The sequence below is a fragment of the Callithrix jacchus genome, chromosome 10 (genome assembly GCF_049354715.1).
Source record: "Callithrix jacchus isolate 240 chromosome 10, calJac240_pri, whole genome shotgun sequence".
NCBI classification, from domain to species: domain Eukaryota; kingdom Metazoa; phylum Chordata; class Mammalia; order Primates; family Cebidae; genus Callithrix; species Callithrix jacchus.
In genome coordinates this window covers 111603084-111626754 of record NC_133511.1, presented here as the reverse complement: position 1 = coordinate 111626754, position 23671 = coordinate 111603084, and the positions used below count along the sequence as shown (strand labels likewise).

At 43.5% G+C, this 23671-nt stretch overlaps 1 protein-coding gene across 8 annotated transcripts in view; it reads left to right on the top strand.

Annotated features, from left to right (window-relative positions):
- The first annotated feature begins 2628 nt into the window (after window positions 1-2628).
- Window positions 2629-23671, top strand: part of AMBRA1 (autophagy and beclin 1 regulator 1) — a 205002-nt gene continuing 183959 nt past the window's right edge. For all 8 annotated transcript variants that reach the window (XM_035262527.3, XM_035262525.3, XM_078340929.1 and 5 more), the window contains exon 1: window positions 2629-2817. The gene's annotated coding sequence lies outside the window, so the exon portion shown is untranslated. The remainder of the gene's footprint in view (window positions 2818-23671) is intronic.

Genomic DNA, 23671 nt, shown 5'->3' with positions numbered 1-23671 from the left:
GCCCAGCTAATTTTTTGTATTTTTAGTAGAGATGGGGTTTCACCATGTTGACCAGGATGGTCTCAATCTCTTGACCTCGTGATACACCTGCCTCGGCCTCTCAAAGTGCTGGGATTACAGGCTTGAGCCACCGCACCCGGCTTTGTATTTTTAATAGAGATGGAATTTCACCATATTGTCCAGGGTGGTCTTGAACTCCTGACTTCAGGTGATCTCCTGCCTCAGCCTCCCAAAGTGCTGGGATTTCAGGCATGAGCCACTGTGCCCAGCATTTTCTTTTCTTTTATTCTTTTTTGAGATGGAGTCTCAGTCCATCACTCAGGCTGGAGTACAGTGGTGCTATTTCAGCTCACTGCAACTTCCACCTCCTGGGTTCAAGTGATTCTCCTGCCTCAGTCTCCTGAGTAGCTGGGATTAAAGGCCTGTGCCACCACGCCCGTCTAATTTTTTTTTTTTTTTTTTTTGAGACAGAGTTTCATTCTATCACCCAGGCTGGAGTGAGGTGGCATGATCTTGGCTTACTGCAACCTCTGCCGCCTGGGTTCAAGTGATTTTCCAGCCTCAGCCTCCCAAGTATCTGGGATTATAGGAGCCTACCACTGTGCCTGGCTATTTTGTATTTTTTTTTTTTGAGACGGAGTTTCACTCTTGTTACCCAGGCTGGAGTGCAATGGCGTGATCTCGGCTCACCACAACCTCTGCCTCCTGGGTTCAGGCAATTCTCCTGCCTCAGCCTCCCGAGTAGCTGGGATTACAGGCACGCGCCACTATGCCCAGCTAATTTTTTGTATTTTTAGTAGAGACGGGGTTTCATCATGTTGACCTGGATGGTCTCGATCTCTTGACCTGGCAATCCACCCGCCTTGGCCTCCCAAAGTGCTGGGATTACAGACTTGAGCCACCGCCCCCGGCCCTTCTTTCTTTTTTTTTTTTTGTTTTTGTTTGTTAATTTTAGAGGAGATTTTTTTTTTTTAAAGTGCCAATACATTACAAAAAAGGCTAATATTGTAAGGATGTGCTCTTTGAGTTTAATTAAGGTCTTTAAAGGCTGGGACTTTTTTTTTTTTCTTTTTTAAATTTTAAGACAGGGTTGGCTGGGCGTGGCGGCTCATGCCTGTAATCCCAGCACTTTGGGAGGCCGAAGTGGGCGGATCACGAGGTTAGGAGATTGAGACCATCCTGGCCAACATGGCGAAACCCCATTTCTACAAAAAATACAAAAATTACCTGGGCATGGTGGCGTGCGCCTGTAGTCCCAGCTACTCTGGAGGCTGAGGCAGGAGAATTGCTTGAGCCCAGGAGGTGGCGATTGCAGTGAGCCGAGATTGTGCCCCTGCACTCCAGCCTGGCGCCTGTTGACAGAGCAAGACTGTCTCAAAAAAAAAAAAAAAAAAAAAAAAAAAAAAAGACAAGGTCTTGCTCCATAAATCAGGCTGGAGTGCATCATGGTGAGACCCCAGCAGTGGTGTGATCATGGCTCATTGCAGCCTCTGCCTCCTGGGTTCAGGATATCCTTTCATCTCAACCTCCCGAGTAGCTGGGCCTACCGGTGGGAGCCACCAAGCCCGGCTAACTTTGTAGTTTTTTTGTAGAGACTGGGGTCTCACCATGATGCTCAGGCTGGTCATGAACTCCTGGGCTCAAAGCAATCCACCAGCCTTGCCTCCTAAATTGCTGGGATTATGGATGTGAGCCGCTACGTCCTACCAAACTGGGACAATCTTGCTCCCTTTTTACACCCTTCCTCTCTGCGTAGCCTCCTTCCCTAGGAGGAGATAAGGTAGACTATGATTGCTTACACTCGGTAACCATACTTGCCGTGATCTTTGTGATTTATTGACTCATAGTTAGCATGTACATATTAATCTGTATTTTTGCTGAGCATATTCATTTATCAACTAAGAGACTACAGAAAGAAGCCATTGTTGTGATGATGAAAATGCCAACGCACTTTTTTTTTTTATCAGGTTCTGAACCCGAAGAGACTTTTGCTTATTATGTAAGCAACACACCTGTGGCCCTAGGCTTTTGAAAGAAAATAAAAAAGCAATTTGTGTCCTTTTTTCCCCCCTGCCTTAAGGTCAGGCTACGTAATTCTGGGTTTTCTGGGCTTCTCTTGGTCATGCTTTGTGAGGGCTAAACTGCAGCTTTTCGGTAGATCGTTCATTTTGTTCTTCAGCCTGAATTCTCTCTCGTTTTCTGTCTCTATCGTTTTTAATTCCCCTCACTGCTCTGTGAGGTAACTAAGGGTCAAATGAAGTGAAGTAATTTGTTCAATTGGGATAAAGAGTGTTGGGAGTCCATAAAACAGTCGCGGGACTATAGTTAGACAACAAAGTGTTATTGCGCTGTGATTTGATCTTCAACACATTCACGAGAAACTCCAGTTGTCTAAAGAACTTTAACAGCCGGCGACCCACAGAAAATGGCAGAAGCGCAGGTTCTTTTATTATCCCGTGGCTTAAGATCTGGGTTTGTTTATTTATGCCTCGGACCCGAGCCGGACCTGGGGTAGGAGTTGAGCTGTTTTTCGGCGCTCAGCTGTGGTTCCTTGAACGATTGCTTGGGCTTTCCTCCTTTGATGTCTGGGGCGTTCGTGTATTCGGTGATCTTTTGCGCCGTCTTCTTGCTTGATGTCTACTGAGCTGCGGCGGCGCCGGGTCGAGGGCTGAGTTATCCGCGAGGCCCTGCGCTCAAGCCACCTTCTCCTACCGGTTGGTAGAGAGGACCGTTGCTTTATTCCTGCCTCCTCCTTGTTTTTCCCTGTGGCTTAGCCCGCCCGCTGGACTGCAAACCGAGCTCCAGTCCGCCTTGCAGGTAGGCCCAGGAGGAGCCTGGGAGGCCCGGCCCGGCATCTTTCCGCCACGGGGTTGAGAAGACCTTGGCGCCGTTGGGTGGGCAGGCTGGCCGGCCGCCGTGACATTGCCAGAGGAGGGGCTACCGGACTGCGTTGAGGGGCGCGGCCGGAGGGGCAGCCCGGAACCGAAGGAGAAGCCGGAAGGAGGGAGAGATGCTGGGGTTTCCCGGTGTGGTTCGTTAGGGAGGAGATGTTGGGTCTAGGGCACCCCCAGTGTGTAGGTAAAATGGCTTTCCAGGAACTGATAGAGCTTTGCGCACTTTGACCCTCCTTTCTTTCTCCTTTTTCCCCTCCGAAGTCTCCGGGTGTCATGCCTCAATTGTACTGGCGACCCCTACTGAGTCCGGCCTTTGAAGGGACCTCTGAAGTAGGTGGAGGCGTGTGGAACAAGGCCCTCTGGCTCTTTTGAGCGAAGTGTCCTGTTCTCGCCTTTTTTGGGTGGGGAAACTGAGGCTGATGTCTGGGGCGTGACTTTTCCCCATATCCCTAACAGATGATTAAATGCACTGTAAGTCACTATTTGTCATTTACCAATTCACTTCCCCCCAGTTACTAGTCAAGCTATGAAAACACTGAGTTGTTTGATCGCCTGTGATTCCTCTTTTCCTAGGAATATATACTCTTAGGAATATAGATTCTGCCACTAGAGCCTTCAGAAGTAAAGGAACCATGTGGTCTTGGCTGTTTCGCTTTTCAAAGTCTGTATCATTTTAGCAAATGTAGCAATGACAGTTTATTTTTGTTTCTTGTTAACCTTGTTGTCTACTTTGTTTCCTGGTGGATGTTGATTTATCCTCCTACTCCCCAGCCTCTTTGGAAATCTTACAACTATGATGTTTGTGGTTAGAGACTAGTAGAGAATGGTCAAGAATCTGAAGGTAAACGCTTTTCCTGTGAGGGTCTGCTTTCTGGGGAATATCGAAAGGAAACCCAAGGAGTCTCTCTCTCTCTCTCCCCCCCACCCCTCCTTTTTTTTTTTTTTTTTTTTGGAAACAGAGTCTCGCCCTGTCGCTCAAGCAGGAGTGCAGTGGCACGATCTTGACTCACTGCAACCTCTGCCTCCCGGGTTCAAGCGCTTCCCCTGCTTCAGCCTCCTGAGTAGCTGGGACTACAGGCGCGCACCACCACACCTGGCTAATTTTTTTTTTTTTTTGAGGCGGAGCCTCTCTCTGTTGCCCAGGCTGGAGTGCAGTGGCGCGATCTCGGCTCACTGCAACCTCCACCTCCCAGATTTAAGCGATCTTCCTGCCCCAGCCTCCTGAGTAGGGGGGATTACAGACATGCACCACCACGCCCTCCGAATTTTTTGTATTTTTAGTAGAGACGGGGTTTCACGATGTTGGCTAGGGTGGTCTCGAATTCCTGACCTCGTGATCCGCCCGCCTCGGCCTCGCAAAGTGCTGGGATTACAGGCGTGAGCCGTTGCATCCGGTCAAATCTTGTATTTTTAGCAAAGACGGGGTTTCATAACGTTGACCAGAGTGGTCTTGAACTCCTGGTCTCAAGTGATTCGTCCACCTTGGCCTCTCAAAATGCTGGGATTACAGGCAGGAACCACAGCGCCTGGCCAGTTTTGTTATATTTGATTAGTAGTTTGGTCACTGCACATACAAAAGTTAAAAAGGCTGTGTAGGCTGGGCGCGGTGGCTCACGCCTGTAATTCCAGCACTTTGGGAGGCTGAGGAGAGCGGATCACGAGGTCAGGAGTTCGAGACCACCCTGGCCAACATGGTGGAACCCCCGTCTCTACTAAAAATACAAAAAATATTAACGGCGTCATGGCGGGTGCCTGTAATCTCAGCTACTCGGGAGGCTGAGGCAGGAGAATCCTTGAATCTGGGAGGCGGAGGTTGCAGTGAGCCGAGATCGTGCCACTACACTCCAGCGAGACTCTGTTTCCAAAAACAAACAAACAAACAAATAAGAGGCTGTGTGTAGAAATCATTCAAATACTGAGATATTTAAATGAAAGGTTAACGCTTTGGGAACTCCTTTTTGTTTTCCTTTTCCTTCCCAAGCTGGAAAGTTTGGGGACTAAGTTTCTTATTTTCATTGGATTCAGTGTCATGATCCTAATTTGTGTCACTTCTTTGTTGGGAAAAAAAAAATCAGCCTTGAGGTCATTCTGGGTCGGGTAAGTTTCTATAGTATGCAGAATCAGTAGGAGAGTGGATTTAAGGGAGTAGAGATTCAGTTCTAGACCTTGAATGGAAACTGTACAAGCCTATATTCTCCCACTATTTTTGTATTCTCATAGGAGTTTTGGAAAGATTACTGTTCCTTTAATTTTTTTGTGTGAGGTCAGCAAGATTTAAATGAAGGGCCCTTAATCATGAGCAATTTCCTAGTTACAAGACCTCAGTGCTCCCAGAAAGGGATTAATGAAGAGCCACCAGACTATCTTTATGTAGAATCTAGATTGGGAAGTTAAGCTAAGAATGTGCATTTTTGAAAAAGTTTTTATAGTAGAAAAGAATGTCTATCAGTGGAAAGAATGTAGAGAAGAAAGCAACATTGTCCACTGGGAATTGATAAGTTCTGTGTAGAATTTAAAGTTACAAGTAATGTATCATTGGGTACTAAAGAATGTTAAATAACAAATGGAAATTGCTGTGAGTGTCATGAAGAAATCTTAGGAACATTTTATTATATTTCTATAGGAAATAATTGGCAGAGGCTTAGGTTTAATTGAGGCCAAGAAATTTGGTGATGATGAGAGGTTACAGGGTTAGAGCTTATCAGTTTATCCCATGCTTTGTGACAGAAGTTCACTCAGCCTATTCTGTCTTTTAGTAAGACAATTCTGGCCAGGTGCGGTAGCTCACACCTGTATTCCTAGCACTTTGGGAGGCTAAGGCAGGCAGATAACCTGAGATCAGGAGTTGGAGACCAGCCTGACCAACATGGAGAAACCCTGTCTTTACTAAAAATATAAAAAATTAGCTGGGCATGGTGGCACATGCCTGTAATCCCAGCTACTTGGGAGGCTGAGACAGAAGAATTGTTTGAACTTGGGAGGTAGAAGTTTTGGTGAGCCAAGATCACACCGTTGCATTCCAGATTGGGCGACAAAAGTGAAACTGTCTCAAAAAGAAAAAAAGAAAGTTCTTGGAGATGATTACAGATGTGAACTTCTAGAACTTGGCCTGGAACAGAGTTATGTAAATCACTTGAAGAAGATTAATTATGTATATTATTATAAAACAATAGATTATTTTTATTAACAAAGTAGTAATTTACTTTTTTTTTTTTTTTTTTTGAGACAGAGTCTCCCTCTGTCACCAGGCTGGAGTGCAGTGGCACAGTCTCGGCTCACTGCAGCCTCTGCCTCCTAAGTTCAAGTGATTCTCCTGCCTCAGCCTCCCGAGTAGCTGGGATTACAGGTGTGTGCCACCACACCCAACTAATTTTGTATATTCAGTAGAGATGGCATTTCACCTTGTTGGCCAGGATGGTCTCGATCTCTTGACCTCGCGATCCACCTGCCTCCATCTCCCAAAGTGCTGAGATTATGGGATTATAGGCACGAGCCACGGTGCCTGGCCTTCCCTCCCACCCTTTTTAAGAGATGAGGTCTCCCTATGTTGCTGAGGATGGACTCAAAACTCCTGGGCTCAAGCAGCCCTTCCCAATAGCTGGAACTACAGGAGCATGTACCTAGCTTACATTTTTATACTGTATAATTTTCACAATATTTTCAGTACGTGTTAAGAAACTTATAAAACTTTTTTTTTTGATCATGTAGCTTTATGCTGCTTATTAATATCGAATCCAAACATTATGGTCCTCATGTATCTTGGGGAATGTTGACTGTTTAGATTGACAAATTGTCATTCTTCCAATTTATCTCTCTTAAAGGAATAAGAGAAAAAGTTTTGTTAGCACAAGGAGGTATCTTTTTCTAAACTATGTCTCAGCCTTGATAGAGTTATTTTGGAGTGGCATCTACATTTTTATGCCCAGTGGTTTGGTTTACCAAAAAAAAAAAAGAAAAATCTTAAGTTCCTTTAATCACAGTCATTCTTGTTTCATTCTCCAATTGTTCCTCATAAACTCAGAGAGAGCTTTCAGTTTCTTAATTTCTGTTTGTACAGAAGTGCTGTGGTACAGCCTGTCCTGTGGTTTGGGGTCATTTATATTTTATCTTTTCCAGCTAATACCAATTTTTTTTTCATAGCTAAAATTAGTTACTGATGGATGAAATTTTTGTGATTAGTTATTTTAGAATATATTTATGTGTCCAGTAGTATGTGGCAGCCTGCCAATGTAATATAAGAAGAAAATAGATTAAGTATTGATCAAGAGAAATAAACCAATAAAAAAAAGAGATTAAGTAATAGGAGATCTGGGTTTAAGCCCTAGGTTTACTAGCTGAGAAATCTTGTACAAATTATTTAAGGAGGCAGTAGGGAAGGTTAGAGTCTTTTATTGAGGATTTACTGTGTTATGTACTTTACATGTGTTATTTCATTTAATACTTCTAGGAGTCCTTTATAGTAGATGTTAATTTCCCCATAGAGTTACTATTTTTCCATTTTTTTTACAGTGAGAGTAAATAATTTGAACAAGATCACGATAGGTATGGCAGAGCTGAGATTCAAATCAAAGACTTTGAATGCTTTTCTGAGTCTAAAGGCTTTGAATGCTTTTCTGAGTCTGTATTTAAAGAATGGAAAAGTAAAACATCCATCATAATTTTTTTTTTTTTTGACATGGAGTTTTGCTCTTGTTGCCTGGTCTGGAGTTCAATGGTGCGATCTCAGCTCACTGCATCCTCTGCCTCCTGGGTTCAAGTGATTTTCTTACCTCTGCCTCCACAGTAGCTGAGATTACAGGCATGTGCCACCACACCTGGCTAATTTTTGTATTTTTAATAGAGATGGGGTTTCACCATGTTGGTCAGGCTGATCTCAAACTCCTGACTTCAGGTGATCCACCCACCTCAGCCTCCCAAAGTGCTGGGATTACAGGCATGAACCACCGCGCTTGGCCCTTCAATTTCTTTTCTTTTCTTTTTTAGGGTATTTAACTTTATAACCAGATTTAACTGTATAACATATGATTTTTCTTTTTTTTTTTTTGAGACGGAGTTTCGCTCTTGTTACCCAGGCTGGAGTGCGATGGCGTGATCTTGGCTCACTGCAACCTCTGCCTCCTGGGTTCAGGCAATTCTCCTGCCTCAGCCTCCTGAGTAGGAGGCCACTATGCCCAGGCACGCGCCACTATGCCCAGCTAACTTTTTGTAGTTTTAGTAGAGATGAGGTTTCACCATGTTGACCAGGATGGTCTCAATCTCTTGACCTCGTGATCCACCCGCCTTGGCCTCCCAAAGTGCTGGGATTACAGGCTTGAGCCACCTCGCCCTGCCAACACATGACTTTTCATATTAAAACTTTCCTAGTGTTAACTCTCTTCAATTTTAAGAATTAGAATTTCAGTTATTGAATTACTGAAAATTCATTTGGTTTTTTTAAAGTCTGGCTATGAAACACAAATCTTGCAAGGTGGCACTTTACAATACAGATTCTGTGGTCAAAAATGTTTTAGAAATACTGGATACTGTCATGCACAAACATGAAACATATTAGCCCATTAAAAATTCTGCAGTAAGGGAAACTTAAAACTTTAACCATGTTTCCCAAAGTTATGTGTCTACAGTACTCCTTCAAGTAAAATGTTCATTTATTGAGCACTGTTCTAGTTATAGATGGCTGCTTACCAAACATTCCTTAAATTTATCGTCTTAAATGAACAGCAATCAATTTTTTTTTTAGTTCATGAATTGGCAATTTGGGCAGGGCTCAGTGAGGAATGCTTGTTTCCTCCTCACATGGTGTCAGCTGGCGTAGTTTGACTCAAGGATGAATGATGAACTTCAGTATGGTTCCCTCATATGGCTGGCAAGTTGATACTGACTGTCAGCTGGGAGGTCAACCAGGACTGAGGGCATAGGTCTCTCCATATGGATGTCTCCATGGGTTGTTTGGGCTTCCTGAGGACGTGGTGGTGGGTTCTTAGGAATTACCCCATTGTCTGGGTCATTCTGAATTGTTTCATCTTCTTGAAGACATCTCTGTTCAAATTGAATTTCCTTTGGGAACAGCCAGTCTGTGGGACCCAGCGTGTGTGTGCGGGGCCGTAGGGGACGCTTCTTGTTTTTTTTTTTTTTGAGATGAAGTTTTGCTTTTTTTGCTCAGGCTGGAATGCAGCAGCGGTATCTCAGCTCTTTGCAACCTTCACCTCCCAGGTTCAAGTGATTCTCCTGCCCCAGCCTCTCGAGTAGCTGGAATCACAGGCTCATACCACTGTCTAGCTAATTATGTATTTTTTTTTTTTTTTGCCAATCAGTTTGAGCTTATGAGGTTGCTCAGGTTAGCCTTGAACTGATGACCTCGCCTTCGCAAGCACCATGACCTCCGGCGGGAGCCACTTTGGACCCCGTAATTATGTATTTTTAGTAGAGACAGGATTTCACCATGTTGGCCAGGCTGGTCTTGAACTCCTGACCTCAGGTGATCTGCCCGCCTCGGCCTCCCAAAGTGCTGGGATTACAGGCATGAACCACAATGCCTGGCCTCCTTCTATTTCTTTTCTCAATTGTTTTCTGTCTCTTCCTCTGCTTTTAGGATTGATAATCTTCACTTCTCTACTTAATTTTTTTTTCTTCATTGTGTATTGTTTTGGTACTGTTGTTTTTTTTCTGAGGTCAGAAATATTCTCGTCAGACCTTGTGGAGCTATTTCTTGATTGTAACTGTGTGTTTCAACCCTTACCTTTGCAGACGTTTGTTCATTTAGTAAACATTTATGACTCATTAGATGTTGGGATACAAAGCTAGAGATAGGTATTCTTATCCTTTTTTTTTTTTTTTTTGAGACGGAGTTTCGCTTTTGTTACCCAGGCTGGAGTGCAATGGCGCGATCTCAGCTCACTGCAACCTCCGCCTCCTGGGTTCAGGCAATTCTCTTGCCTCAGCCTCCTGGGTAGCTGGGATTACAGGCACACGCCACCATGCCCAGCTAATTTTTTGTATTTTTAGTAGAGATGGGGTTTCACCATGTTGACCAGGTTGGTCTCGATCTTTTGACCTCGTGATCCACCCGCCTTGGCCTCCCAAAGTGCTGGGATTACAGGCTTGAGCCACCGCGCCTGGCCCTGGTATTCTTATTCTTATGGAGTTTATTCCCGTGGGGAGCATAGGTATTTGATAAATATTGAAATTTAGACTGAAACAAGTATTCTGAAGGAAATAAACAAGGGCTGACAGAGGGAAGGAGGAGTGAGATGGGCCCTGGGTGTTGACAAGGATTGGAGCCTTCAGTCATGGCATCCTTAATCCCCTTGAAAAATCGGAATCACAGAACATGATTGCTTAAATTTAAGTTTCCCTACTGCCATTACAATCTAAGTCTTCATTAAGATTGCTACATGTGATATTTGTCTGATATTTAACGTATGATAACATTGGGTTTTACATAGTTGAGGATAACTGTGACTTACAAATATCTAGCATGCTTGACTAATGAATTTAATTTTCTTCTTTTTTTTGTGGCAGGGTCTGAACTCTTTGGCCCAGGCTGGAGTACAATGGTACGATGTCGGCTTACTGCAACCTCCATCTCCCAGGTTCAAGCGATTCTTGCGCTTCAGCCTTCCAAGTAGCTGGGCAGGTTCCTGCTACCACATTTGGCTAATTTTTGTATTTTGAGTAGAGATGGGGTTTCACCATGTTGGCCACACTGGTCTCAAACTCCTGACCTCAAGTGGTCTGCCCACCTTGGCCTCCCAAAGTGTTAGGATTACAGGTGTGAATCACCGTGACTGGCCTGAAGTTGTGTTTCTGTAGAATGAGGTGAAGCAGGCCAGGTATGGTGGCTCACACCTGTAATCCCAGAACTTTGGGAGGCCGAGGCGGGCAGATCATATGGTCAGGAGATCGAGACCATCCTGGCCAGCATGGTGAAACCCCGTCTCTATGAAAACACAAAAAATTAGCCAGGCATTGTGGTACATGCCTGTAGTTCCAGCTACTCGGGAGGCTGAGGCAGGGGAATTGCTTGAACCTGGGAAGTGGAGGTTGCAGTGAGCTGAGATCATGCCACTGCATTACTCAGTGTGGTGACAGAGTAAGATTATGTCTTAAACACATAGAAAGAAACAACCAGTATTAGCCTTTCTAAAAATATACCAAAAAGTAAAGAGCATCAACGTAAAGAAGAGTTTACATCAATGAATGGATAAGACAGCCAGTTAACATCAAATGGCAGTAATCCGAAATTTAAATCGCCTAAATCCCCCAATCAAAAGATACAGCCAAAACCCAACGGTATGCTACATCCAGACCCATTTCACATGCAAGGATACACAAAGACTCAAAATAAAGGGATGGAGAAAGATTTACCAACCAAATGGAGAGCAAAAATAAATAAATAAATAAATAAATAAATAAGCAGGAGTTGCAATTGTATCTGATAAAATAGATTTTATTTTATTTTTTTTTTGAGATGGAGTTTTGCTCTCGTTACCCAGGCTGGAGTGCAATGGCGCGATCTCGGCTCAACGCAACCTCCGCCTCCTGAGTTCAAGCAATTCTCCTGCCTCAGCCTCCTGAGTAGCTGGGATTACAGGCACTCGCCACCTTGCCCAGCTAATTTTTTGTATTTTTAGTAGAGATGGGGTTTCACCATGTTGACCAGGATGGTCTTGATCTCTTGACTTTGTAATCCACCCACCTCAGCCTCCCAAAGTGCTGGGATTACAGGCGTGAGCCACCGCACCCGGCCGATAAAATAGATTTTAAAGCAACAAAGATATAGTGGTAAAAGGATCAATGCAACAATAAGAGCTAACGATCCTAACACCCAGATTCATAGAGATTTAGACTCAATGAGACAGAAAATTAATAAGGATATCCAGGACTCGAACTCAGATCCGGAACAAGTAAACTTAAATATTTATAGAGCTCTCCACTTTAAATACACAAAATATACATTCTTGTCAATACCACATCACACCTACTCATAGGTTTAAATGAAATATTGATTGGCCATTATTAATACCCGTTTTTTTTAGAATAAAGCAACATTTCTGTTCTCCCTCTTTTTTTTCCTCTTTCTTCCTCTCCTTCACTCCTTTTTTTTTCTTTCCTTCTCTCAAAAAAAAAAAAAAAAATCAATTTGTAGACCTCTAGATCCAGGTCGGCAATGTCTCTCTCACTGCCTGATTTCCTTCCTTCCCTTCTCTCCCTCCCTCCCTCCTTCCCTCCCTTCCTTCCTTCCTCCCTTCCTGCCTTCCTCCCTTCCTCCCTAAAAAAAAAAAAAAAAAAAAAAAAAGTTGAGCCCAGCGCGGTGGCTCACGCCTGTAATCCCAGCACTTTGGGAGGCTGAGGTGGGTGGATCACGAGGTCAAGAGATCGAGACCATCCTGGTTAACATGGTGAAACCCCGTCTCTACTAAAAATACAAAAAGAATTAGCTGGGCATGGTGGCGCGTGCCTGTAATCCCAGCTACTCAGGAGGCTGAGGCAGGAGAACTGCCTGAACCCAGGAGGTGGAGGTTGCGGTGAGCCGAGATCGCACCATTTCACTCCAGCCTGGGTAACAAGAGCGAAACTCCGTCTAAAAAAAAAAGTTGAAGCAAATTTTACATTTCCTAATTTCATCACTTACTTCTGCTCCCCATAGTAGGCCATGTATTGGTGTATATACCCATAGTATAATGAAGTATCTGAAAATTTGCGGAGTTGGAGAGGATTAATAATAAGCATGTTTGATTTGGAGAGAAAATTGGAGTATTTTATTCTAGGTGACCAATGAAAACAGGGTAGAGAAATATCTCTCTCCAGACTTTTGAATAGCAGCATAATGGCACTGACTCCTAGAGCCAAGCAGCCTGGTTCAAATCCCAGCACCCCTACTTACTGTCTGTACACCTTGTGCCAGTTACTTAGTCTCTCCTCATCCGTAAAATACCATACCGTTGTTGTAAGAACTAAATTAGTTAATATGTATAAAGGATTTAGAACTGCATTAGATGCTGTATAACAACGATATTATTATTATTATAACAAAATAAAAGTTTTCCAAAAGAACAAATGATAGTGATTCTTTTTTTTTTTGAGACTGAGTCGTGTTCAGTTGCTCAGGCTGGAGTGCCGTGGCGTAATCTCTGGTCACTGCAACCTCCGCCTTCCAGGTTCAAGCAATTCTCCTGTCTCAGCCTCCCGACTAGCTGAGACTACAGACACCTGCCATCACCCCCAGCTAATTTTTGTATTTTTAGTAGAGACAGGGTTTCATCTTTTTGTCAGGCTGGTCTCCAACTCCTGATCTCAGGTGATTGACCTGTCTTGGCCTCCCAAAGTGCTGGGATTACAGGTGTGAGCCACTGTACCCAGCTGTTAGTGATTCTTAGATTGAAATTTTGATGCTTTGGGAAACCTTTAATAGGGAATAAGAAATTAAAACATCATATTTGTCCCTCCTCCCCCTCAGTACCCTTCAAATTAAAGTGAAAGGATATAGGTTCAAATCCTAGCTGGAAAAAAAAGGTAAAAAGATGGATATTTATTTTTAATTTAAAATTATTATTTTGAGACAGAATCTTGCTCTGTTGCAGTGGCACAATCTTGGCTCACTGCAACCTCTGCCTCCTGGGTTCAAGCAATTCTTGTGCCTCAGCCTTTCTAGTAGCTGGGATTACAGGTATGTCTTACCATAATTTTTATGTTTCTTTTAGTAGAGAGAGGGTTTTGCCATGTTGGCCAGGCTGGTTTTGAACTCCTGGCCTCAAGTGATCTGCCTGCCTCAACTTCCCTAAGTGTTAGAATTACAGGTGTGAGCCACTGTGTCAGCTTTAATAATTTTTATTATTTTCGGCTGGTTGTGATGACTCAAGCCTGTTGTCCCAGAACTTTGGGAGACCAGGGTGGGCAGATCATCTGGGGTCGGGAGTTTGAGACTAGCCTGACCAACTTGGAGAAACCCTGTCTCTACTAAAAATACAAAATTAGCCAGGCATGGTGGCGCATATCTCTAGTTCCAGCTACTCCAGAGGCTGAGGCAGGAGAATCAGCCTCTTGAATTTGGGAGGTGAAGGTTGCAGTGAGCTAAGATTGAGCCAATGCACTGCTGCAGCCTGGGCAACAAGAGTGAAACACTGTCACAAAAAAAAATTATTATTTTCTATTTATAATCGTCTTTATGCCAGGTGTGGTGGCTCACGCCTGTAATGCCAGTTCTTTGGGAGGCTGAGGTGGGTGGATCACTTGAAGTCAGGAGTTTGAGACTAACCTGGCCAACATGGTGAAACCTAGTCTCTACTAAAAATAAACTAATTAGCTGGGCATGGTGGCACACACCTGTAATTCTAGCTACTGGGGAGGCTGAGGCACTAGAGTCACTTGAACCTGGAGGCAGAGGTTTTAGTGAGCTGAGATCATACCACTGCACTCCAGCCTGGGCAACAGAGCGAGACTCTGTCTCCAAAAAAAAAAGGTCTTTATAATAGTCTTGGCTGGGTGTTGTGGCTCATGCTTGTAATCCCAGCACTTTGGGAGGCTGAGGTGGGCGGATCACCTGAGGTCGGGAGTTTAAGACCAGCCTAACCAATATGGCCAGTCTCTACTAAAAGTACAAAATTAGCTGGGAATGGTAGTGCATGCCTGTAATCCCAGCTACTTGGGAGGCAGAGCAGGAGAATTGCTTGAACCTGTGAGGGGAAGGTTGCAGTGAGCCGGGATGGCATCATTGCACTCCAGCCTGGGCAACAAGAGCAAAACTCTACCTTTAAAAAAAAAAAGTCTTTACTAGGAACAAGAAGCCTAGAAAGCAACAGTGTCTGAAAAGGAGTTCCAAATCTAAAATAGACGGCAATTTTTGAGGATTTTGTAATATATTCAGCAAAACAGGACAGAACTATTTTAGGAAGAGAAGAGTATTTCTTTGCAAAACAGGTAGAAATCATCTATGCAAGTATCTGAATTTTATCATCTAATTGAACTGGTTGGTGTAGGAAGGATATGGGAGAAGTGGATTAAACAAATGGAAAATAATGATATGTAAGACAAAAATCAAAGGCACCAAATAACCATGGTTAAACTTCTGGAAGAGTGAACATATTTGTAACATAGTGGTAAGGGCTAAGACTCCAGTAGAGTTAGGTTTTTGTCTTTGAGGCAGGGTCTTACTCTCTTGCCCAGCCTGGAGTGCAGTGGTGCCATCATGGCTCACTGTGCAACCTCGACCTCCCAGGCTTAAGACATCCTCCCACCTCAGCCTCCCAAGTAGCTGGAACCGTAGGCATGAGTCACTATACCCAGCTATTTTATTTTATTATTTATTTATTTATTATTATTATTTTTTGAGTTGGAGTTTTGCTCTTGTTACCCAGGCTGGAGTGCCATGGCGTGATCTCGGCTCACCGCAACCTCCGCCTCCTGGGTTCAAGCAATTCTGCCTCAGTCTCCCTAGTAGCTGGGACTACAGGCGCCTGCCACCATGCCCAGCTAATTTTTGTATTTTTAGTAGAGACGGGGTTTCACCTTGTTGACCAGGATGGTCTTGATCTCTTGACCTCGTGATCCACCTGCCTCGGCCTCCCAAAGTGCTGGGACTACAGGCTTGAGCCACCGTGCCCGGCCCATTTTATTTTATTTTTTTAGACAGTCTTGCTCTGTTTCCCAGGCTGGAGTGCAGTGGTGTGATCTCAGCTCACTGCAATGTCTGCCTCCTGGATTCAGGCAGTTCTCCTGCTTCAGCCTTCCAATAGCTGGGATTACAGATGCCTGCCACCTTGCCCCGCTAATTTTTGTATTTGAGCAGAGGTGGGGTTAACTGCTTGGTGCCATGTTAGCCAGGCTGGACTTGAACTCCCGACCTCAGGTGATCTGCCTGCTTCAGTCTCCCAAACTACTGGGATTATAGGTGTGAGCCACCATGCCTGGCCTACATAGCTAATGTTAAAAAAATAATTTTGTAGACATGAGGTCTCCACGTTGCCTCAGGCTGGTCTTGAATTCCTGGACTCAAGTGATCCTCCTGCCTCAGCCTCCCAAAACTGCTGGGATTACAGGCATGAGCCAAAAATTGATGCGCCTGGCAACAATTTTTCAAAATTAGCTGGATATCGGCTGGGTGCAGTGGCTCACACCTGTAATGCCAGCACTTTGAGAGGCCGAGGTAGGCAGATCTACAAGGTCAGGAGTTTGAGAATAGCTTGGCCAACATGGTGAAACCCTGTCTCTACTAAAAATGACAAAAATTAGCCGGGCATTATGGTGCATACCTGTAATCCTGGCTACTTGGAAGGCTGAGACAGGAGAATCTCTTGAACCTGGGAGGCAGAGGTTGCAGTGAGCTGAGATTGTGCCATTGCACTCCAGCTCAGAATGACAGAGGAGGACTCCATCTCAGGGGGAAAAAAAGTTAGCTGGACATGGTGGTGCATGCCTGTAGTCCCAGCTGATTGGGAGGCTGAGTCAGAAGGATTGCCTGAACCTGGGAGATCAAGGCTGGAGTGAGCCATGATAATGTCACTATGCTCCAGCCTGGGTATCATCATTAGCAAGACCCTGTCTCAAAAAAAAATTAAAAAACAGATTTATTTAGCGATTATTGCAGAGTCTGTATTTTTCAGTTATTCATTTGGTAAATGTTTGTTGTATGTCTACGCCTTCAGTAGGCGGTGAGGATACCATAATGTGGTGTATTGTGTACTGTGGCTTTTTTTTTTTTTTGAGTTATGAGATACCCCGTGAGGCCTTTCAGAACTATTCTGTGATTGTGATTCTGTATTTCAACAGACTTTCGTTTGTCTAGCAAATATTGGTTCTGATCAGAACCAGTTCTTATTGAATGCTTTGTGCCAGGTACTACAGTAAGTGCTTTGTGTTGATTCTTTTTATTCTAATTAACAACCTTATGACATAAGTACTGTTATTCTTCTCATTTTATTAAAGTAGCAGTTGTGGCCCAGAGAAGTCAAGCAATTTGCCCAAGGTGTATAGCTAGCAAATGGCAGAACCAGGATTTGCGTCTAAGCAACCTGGCTTCAGATTCTCCTCTCTTAACCTCTAAGTTATACTGATTCTAAACTACGAAACGCTCTCAACCACTATATTAAGACTACAGCAGAAAAATAGATGTCCATGCCTTTATGGAGATTATAGTCCAGAGGAGAGAAAGGTAAAAAATTACCAAATAATTATACTGGTAAACATATAATTACAATGTTTGCTAAACCTATGACAGAAAAGTACAAAGGGATTGTAGTAAGGGAACCTGAGTTAAACTGGAGCTTTGAGAAGTATGTCTCTGAAGAAGTGGTATTTAAACCAAGACTAGAAGGTAAAGGGAATAGCAAGTATGAAATTCCCAGGATGGGAGAGAACTTGGCACATTTGAGAAACTGGAAGAAGATTGATATGGCTGGAATACTGTGAACAGTAAGGGATGGAGGAAAGGGGCATAGAATGAGGATAGAGACTTAGGCAGGACTATGTCAAGGCTTTTGTATTTTTTTTTTTTTTTTTTTGAGACAGGGTCTCACTGTGTTCCCCAGGCTAGAGTGCAGTGGTATGACCACAGCTCACTGCAGTCTTGACCTCCTAGGCTCTAGGATTCTCCCATCTCAGCATGGTTGATGTGGTGAGACCCCATCTCTACAAAAAGAACAAAAGAATTAGCTGGGTGTGGTGGCTCGCACCTGTGCTTCCAGCTACTCAGGAGACTAAAGTGGGAGTATCACCTGGTGTGGGGAGGTTGAGGCTGCAGTGAGTTAAAACCATGCTACTGCACTCCAGGCTGGGTGACAGCAAGGCTCTGTATCCAAAACAACAGTAACAGCAACACCTCATTACTGTGGTACATTGTGGGGAGTGGTTTGGAAAGAGAAGAAATGGGGGAAGTGTGGTTAAGAAGTATTACAGTTTCTTGTTGAGAGTGTCTCTGAGGATGACAAAAAAAAAAAAAAAAGTATTACAGTGGTCCAGGCAAAGATGATGATGGTTTGGATTAGACTGTAGGCAGTGGAGATAGAAAGATTTAGTAGATGTTTTTTTTTTTGAGATGGAGTCTCACTCTATCGTGTGCCACTATGCCCAGCTAAATTTTTTTTTTTTTTTTGAGACGGAATTTCGCTCTTGTTGCCCAAGCCAGAGTGCAATGACGCCATCTCGGCTCACCACAACCTCTGCCTCCTGGGTTCAGGCAATTCTCCTGCCTCAGCCTCCTGAGTAGCTGGGATTACAGGCGTGCACCACCATGCCCGGCTAATTTTTTGTATTTTTAGAAGAGATGGGGTTTCAGCATGTTGGCCAGGATGGTCTCGATCTCTTGACCTTGTAATCCACCTTCCTCCGCCTCCCAAAGTGCTGGGATTACAGGCGTGAGCCACCATGCCCAGCAAATTCAGTAGATATTTTAGAATTAGGATAGGCAAGACTTAATGGATTGGATGTGTGGGAAGAGGAAGGTGTCAAGTATGATTCCAGATTTTTGGCATGAGCATCTGGTAGATGAAGGTGCTGTTTCTGAGAGGGAAACATTGGAGGAGAAGCAGATTTTGACTAGAGTTGGGGTGTGGAGTGAAGACCTCAGGAAGTGTGAGATGCCTGTGAAAACATACAAGCGTAGATATCAAGTAAGTAGTTTTTAGGCTGATTCACAAAAGTGGTGCTGGAGAGAAATCTGGATGGTATTGGTATATGGATGGTATTTACACCCAAGGGAAATGGATGAGATCGTCTAGAGAACAAGTATAGAGTAGGAGGATAAGATCACACTCCAAGGAATTTAAGAGGAAATCTAAGAGATGGTGTTATTAGAGAAACCAAGAGAGGAGCATATTTCAAGAAGGGAGTAATAACTGTACATTGTTGGATTTAGCAACACAGAGATCATTGATGATTATAGCAAGAACAATATGGGAGGAAATTAGGGCCAGAAGCTACATTGAGTTGGGTTTAAGGCCTGGGAAGGGAAGAAGTGGAGATGGTCTGTGTATTTTGATTATTAACATGTCTGGGCTGGGTGTGGTGGCTCATGCCTGTAATCCCAGCACTTTGGGAGGCCAAGGCAGGTGGATCACCTGAGGTCAGGAGTTTGAAACCAGCCTGGCCAATATGGAGAAACGCTGTCTCTACTAAAAATACAAAAATTAGCCAGGCGTGGTGGTACACACCTGTTATCCCAGCTCCTCAGAAGGCTGAAGCAGGAGAATTGCTTGAACTGGGGAGGCAGAGGTTGCAGTGGGCCAAGATCGCTCCATTGCACTCCAGCCTGGGCAATAAGATCGAAACTCTGTCTCAAAAATAACTAACTAACCGGAATAGATCAATCCATAGAGACAATGCAGATTGGTGGTTATCAGGGGCTGGAGGAAGGGTGGAATGAGGATAACCTGCTTAACTGGTAAGTGGTTTTACTTTGGAGTTATGGTGACGTTTTTGCAGAACATTGTGAGTGTACTTAAATGCCACCGACTTGTTCATTTTAAGATGGCTAATTTTATGTGAAGTGAATTTCAGTTCAGTGAATCCTTTTTCTTTAAAAAAAAAAATGCAGCTTGGCGCTCTGGCTTATGCCTGTAATCCCAGCATTTTGGGAGGGCAAGGAGATCGGCTCTTTCTGTGACAAATGGCCATTTTGGATATTTCATATAAATGGCATCATACAGTATGTGATCTTTTGTGCCTGGCTTTTTTGACTTAGTGTAATGTTTTGGAGGTTTATTTACCTTGGAGTATTTATCAGTACTTCACTTTTTTCATGACTGAGTAATATTCCGTTGTGTGTATATACACTGTATTTGTTTATCCATTCATCCGTTTGGGCTGTTTCTGCCCTCTGCTTTTGTGAATAGTGTTGCTCTGAACATGCATGTGCATGGGCTTATTTTCAGTTATTTTAAGTACATACCTACAAGTGGAATTGCAAGTCCCTGTGGTAGTATATTATTGCTATTTTTTTTTTTTTTTTTTTTGAGACGGAGTTTCGCTCTTGTTACCTAGGCTGGAGTGCAATGGCGCGATCTCGGCTCACCGCAACCTCCGCCTCCTGGGTTCAGGCAATTCTCCTGCCTCAGCCTCCTGAGTAGCTGGGATTACAGGCACGCGCCACCGTGCCCAGCTAATTTTTTTTTTGTATTTTTAGTAGAGACGGGGTTTCACCATGTTGACCAGGATGGTCTCGATCTGTTGACCTTGTGATTCACCTGCCTCGGCCTCCCAAAGTGCTGGGATTACAGGCGTGAGCCACTGCGGCTGGCCTATTGCTATGTTACTGTTAATGATCTTCTGACATGTTAGAGATCAAAGCCAATATCTGCAGTTTCCCCAGAGTATGTGATGTCAGAGTTGTTGGCTGGGCTTAGATTGGGACTCAGAATCTCTTTCCTGTATGAAGAACTGAGTTATAACATTCTGGTCCTATTATTTGCATTTTACTGATGGGATAATTGAAGAACAGCATCTGCATGGTTTTAACTTCCTATCATCTTGAGAGCAAGTCAGTGATGGAATTAGGAATTTAAGACTCTTAATCATGTTCTTTGTCTAAGGTGACCCATATAAAGCCATGTTGCATTTACATGAAGCTATTTGAAATGGGCTTCCTATATTTTATAATCTCTTGGAGGGATATTGTTCAGGTGGTGTTAAGCAGATGTTCTCTTTCCATAGAGGATAGGACAAGAGGGAATGAGTTTTAATTGCAACATAAAGGATGTAGATTACATATTAGAGAGAACTTCCTGACTGCAAGATACTGAAATGTTGTTACCAAGGGATTTTATGAAGTATCTTCTCCAAAGACTTTATCTTTCTGGGATCATTTAGGTGTGAGCTTGTTTGGAAATGAGGGAGATGACAGAGATGACTTGCTGAGGTCCCTGGTAACCCTGAGACATAATTGATGGTTAATCAAAGCAATATCTCTGGCTGGGCACAGTGACTCAAGTCTAATCCCAGCACTTTGGGAGGCTGATGTGGGAGGTTCTCTTAAGCCCAGGAATGCGGGACCAGCTTGGGCAACATACGGAGACCCCATCTACAAAACAACAGCAACACCAACATCTCTGGCATTTTCATGAGTATATTTTCAGTTTTCTCACAACGCAATAATCACTAGAGGGCAGGTGAATTGCTCAAGGTTCCTGGTAAAATACCAGATTAGTATTCTAAATCTTCTTGGATTCCGCATCCATATTGAATACTCAGGGATGTCTTTCTTAAGTGACTCTTTTCTTGGCTATATGATCACAGTTATGATTCTTCTTGAATCATAGTGATCAAAGCTAGCATCTGCAGCTTCCATAGAGTGTATGATTTGAGAGTTGGCTAGGCTTAGATTGGAACTGAGAATTTCTTTACTGTTAAAATAGCTTTGGTCCCTGGTTATACATGAGGAAATGGGAACTTGTTATTAATAATAGACCACGACAGTGGATTCTTAATGACTGGTTTAGGTAAGAGCCAGTTTAAAATTGCTTAGGTGAGGGTGCACAGAACAGATGTATTTTTGGCTTACAGTGCCTGGAAAAATAGAAGACTGGAAGATGGGCAAATGAACATTCGATTCTTTTATAGAATATAAACATGAAAATACTCACTTAATCTTCGAATTAACTTGCCAGTTTAAATGCTTAGCTCAGGAAATGCCAAAGTTAAGATACTCAGTACCACAGTAATGTATCCATTTTAAATGTAGCATCTACATTAAGTCTCTCATAAGGGAGATCTCTTGTCTATTACCAAAATTGTGATTTTTGATCCATGAGTCAGTGGCTGGCTGGGAGGCTAAGCTGGGAGGGTGCTATGGTCTAAATGTTTGTGTCTACCTGAAATTTATGTTGAAATCCTCACCTACAAAGTGATGGTATTAGAAGTGGGGGCTTTTGGGAGATGATTGGGTCATGAGGACAGAGCCCTTACAAAAAAGACAGGAGAGATCCCCTTTCCTCTTTTACCATGTGAGAACACAGCAAGAAGGCACTGTCTATGAACCAGAACCTGGTCCATGAACCAGAACCTGGGTCCTTACCAGATAGCAGTGGACTTTCCAGCCCCAGAATATTGAAAAACAAATTTCTGTTTTTTATGAGCTACCTGTTTTTTTTTTTTTTTGGTGACAGAGTCTCGCTCTTGTTGCCCAGGCTGCTGGAGTGCAGTAGTGCTCACTGTCTCAGCTCACTGCAACCTCCGCCTCCTGGGTTCAAGCTATTCTCCTGCCTCAGCTTCCCAAGTGGCTGGAATGACAGGCACGCACCGGCATGGGCCACCATGCCCAGTTAATTTTGTTTTAGTAGAAATGGGGTTTCACCATACTGGTCAGGCTGGTCTCAAACTCCTGACCTCAGGTGATCCACCCGCCTCAGCCTCCCAAAGTGCTGAGATTACAGGTGTGAGCCACTGCACCTGGCCAGTTTTTGGTATTTTGTTAAAACAGTCTAAAAGGACTAAGAGGGAGTTATTAATACCAGTGGTACCTTTAATGAAGGATTTATTAGGTTTATTTTAGTTGAAGAGAGCATTTACTTGTTCACTTCTCTGCTGCCAAGAATATCTTCAGACATATTTATTGAGCTTTCTTGAATTGGCAACAACTGTTAACACTACAGATAAAGAAGAAAGAAACTTAACTTTTGAATGTGAACCATGTATAGGGAGTTTTATATTTACTCTTCCATGTAATATTTTTAACCTGTAAAGGATGAGGAAAAGTGAAACATTGTTTGAAAAAGTGAAACATCGTTTTTTTTTCAAAGGTTATACAGCTGGCAAATGGTAGAGCTGAGATGGAGAAAGCAAAGTCTTCAGTTTTTGTTTTTTGCTTTTTTGTTGCTCTGTCGCCCAGGCTGGAGTGCACTGGCACAGTCTCAGCTCACTGCAACCTCTGCCTCCCGGGTTCAAGCAATTAGTCTGCCTCAGCCTCCTGAGTACCTGAGAATACAGGCGACTGCCACCACACACGGCTAATTTTTGTATTTTTAGTAGAGACAGGGTTTCACCATGTTTGCTAGGCTAGTCTTGAACTCCTGACCTTGTAATCCGTGTCTACCTCAGCCTCCCAAAGTGCTGGGATTATAGGCGTGAGCCACCATGCCCAGCCAAGTCTTCAGTTTTAAACCAGTATTTTTGAAAATATTCTTGGAGGTGCCCAAGAGTTGGCCGTGAGAGTAAGGAAGAGCTTTAGTTCTCCCACTTTGCTTAAGCCAGAGCAGCTCAACTTCAACCTGTTTTACATTTTAGTGTTTTCACATAAGATTTCATTTGGAAAAAGGATTCTGCTTCTTTAGAAAGAGAAACCCTGGAAGACCACAAATTTTAGGAATCATAAAAGAAAGTTAGCTAAATCAATCTAAAGATTGAAAAGATGACTAAACTACATAACTGCCAGTCAGGAAATTATGTCAAAGTTTGAAGTGACTTGATATCACAGCCACATGTGCAGTGCAGTTATTCTGCCCTTAGGAGCTTTGTACAGCAGGAAAAGAGCATGGACTCAGGTGTTTGTTTTTGAGACAGAGTCTCACTCTGTCGCCCACACTGGACTGCAGGGCCTTGATCTTGGCTCACTGCAATCTGAGCCGAGTAGCTGGGATTACAGGCATGTGCCACCACATCCGGGTAATTTTTGTATTTTGAGTAGACAGTTTCACCGTGTTGGCCAGGCTGGTCTTGAACTCCTGATAAGTGATCTGCTCACCTTGGCCTACCAAAGTGCTGGGATTACAGGAGTGAGCCACCGTGCTTGGCCAGAATATGTCTTTTTTTTTTTTTTTTTTTTTTAAGCTAGCTCAGAATACTTCTTTTTAAAT